Raw genomic sequence first — 2,500 nt, 5'->3', positions numbered from 1 at the left:
TGATTTTAATTCCCCTATCTTAGACTTTGGCTGACTGATTCACGCCCAATGCCAAGCCCACGGCCGCCCAAGGGGGTGCGCGCCCCAATCAGGAATCGCGGCCCTTGTCGAAGCCTCTCTCCCAGCCCGCCGCACTCGCCGCCGTCTGCGCGTGACCAACCGCCGCCGGGTCGTTTGCGTAGATCGGGAACGTGTTTTCAAAACTGGTTCTCCCTCCTGCCCAATATTACTTTGTTTTCTGCCATATATTGGGAGATAAAGAGGAAGTAAACCGGGAAAAAAGGATCACTGATTTTAGTTGTGAAGTCTCCTTGTTTTTACCCTGACGTCAATGCCTGTGACGCAAGCAACCTGTCTGTTGCATAACCTGTTTAGTAAGCGCCCAACTACATGCCCGTCCGCACGTTTGCATCTGCCCCCTCTCTCCCCAGGCATCTCTTCTCCAATGAGTACTGCACAGAGCTCTCTCTCATTCTCTATCTGTCTATCTATCTCCTTTCCCCTCGCCCCTCTCTGTCTCTCGTTCTCTCTCTTTCCTTTCCTCCCTCCCCCCTCTCTCTCTCTCCCTCCCACCCTCCTTCCCTCATCTTCCCCCTCCCTCCCTTTCCCTCTCTCTTTCTCTTTCTCCCCCCCCCCCTCTCTCTCTCTCTCTCCCTCTCTCTCTCTCTCTCTCTCTCTCTCTCTCTCTCTCTCCCTCACCCTCTCCTTTCCCCTCCCTCCTTCTCTCTCTCTCTCGTTTCCCCTCCCTCTCTCTCTCTCCCTCCCTCTCCTATCCCCTCCCCTCCCTCCAATCCCCTTCCCTCCCTCTCCTATCCCCTCCCTCCCTTTATCTCTCTTTCCCTCACTCACTCTCTCTCTCTCTCTCTCTCTCTCTCTCTCTCTCTCTCTCTCTCTCTCTCTCTCTCTCTCGCTCTCTCTCGTTTCCCCTCCCTCCCTTCCTCTCTCTCTTTCTCTCCCTCTCCCTCTCCCCCCACCCCCGTCACAGGGTGGGGTTCTTAGTCCTGCCCTTTTCAACACCCTCATGTACTCAGTGTACACCTGCCAGAGGGATGTAGAATCATCTTGCAGCCGATCCGGCAATCATCTCCACTGGTAAGCACTGCCTCGCTAGAGCCCAGCGCTGCCTGGACCTTGTGTCTGAAGAGTTTTGCAGGACGGGTCTAAAGATTTCAGCAGCAAAATCAAAATTTGTGGCTCTGAAAACTGTCAAAAACAGAAAACTCACTCTCCGAGGCATGAATCTGGAATGGGTTAAGGATTACCAACAACTTGGGGTATGGATAGGCCACGCACTCACTCTCAGGAAGGAGATCCAGTACCTGCTTGGCCGAACCAAAAAAAAAGACACTCTATCATGAATGCAATGACCGCGAGGCACATAATACACGCAAAGTATTAAGAGCATGCTATGTACACGCTGCCCGGCCTTTTGCAGAATATGCTTCTGTCGCCCTCATTGCTTCCAGTTACATTACTTACAGAACTGTGAGCACACACAGGTTCTGAGACAGGGACCCTCCACTTAAGCCGCCGGGCTGGTAAAAAGGCCACATACTTACGCCTTGGAAACTGGAGCGCTTGCTGGCAATCCAGCCTCCATGCTAAGTATACAGTTCAAACAAAACTCATGAGACAGCTAGAAATAGCTGATACAGGACGGGCCCCTCTAGAGAAAAGGCCCGGGTGCAGATAGACTTCGCATATCTCGATGAACTGAACTGTAGCTGGTATCGTAGCCGAAGGTGCAAGTGTCGTGCTCTGCAGAAGTCCCGGGCAGGGGTGGCCCGGCAGCGAGTTGGAGAGCTAGCGCCCGGAGGAGGCGTCCGGGCGGAGAAGCGACTCGATGCGTCTGGTAGCCCCCTGAGGAGGAAAGCGTCCGACCAGAGATGCAACCCGAAGTCGAGTAACTTGTTTAGGTCAGGAATGGGTCAGATGTCATGAGCCTGGGAGGTGTGGTAGGTCACGCTATGGGCAATGCCGCCGTGATTGGAAGTCCGCAACGGAGGGGCGTCTGATCAATCTCAGATCATGTGGCATACGCACCCACCCGTCGTCCTCGACGAAGCAGCTGCGCTGACGTTTTCTAAAACAAGTACACCGAGGGCAGAGACAGGCAGAGAGGCTGGAGGGCGAACAGGGGGGAGGGTGTTATTGTGTGACAAGGGCCGTAAAATATTATCAAAATATATATTGCAGTGAATTTTCAAATTGTATAACCATTTTTCAATCATTCAAATATCAAAGGATAGACAGATTAACATGCTAAGGGAGACTATTGCAATAGTCTGCAAGGACTTACTTGAGTTGCAATTGTCCCAGAGAGATAAGAGATAAGCATTGTATATAACTATAGGGAAGGAAAAGGTGTCACAGTCCACAAAGATAGTTTTGAACTACAAACTTCTTGAGAAAGAAGGAAAATGCAACAATGCGAAGGGTAACAATGGGCTGTCCAAACAGTGCAAACAATGTTCATCAGACTAACAGGAAGTACATATTC

The sequence above is a fragment of the Penaeus vannamei genome, chromosome 43, assembly GCF_042767895.1.
Source record: "Penaeus vannamei isolate JL-2024 chromosome 43, ASM4276789v1, whole genome shotgun sequence".
In the NCBI taxonomy this organism is placed as follows: domain Eukaryota; kingdom Metazoa; phylum Arthropoda; class Malacostraca; order Decapoda; family Penaeidae; genus Penaeus; species Penaeus vannamei.
The sequence above is the reverse complement of the archived record's forward strand: the minus strand, read 5'-3'. Positions refer to the sequence as shown.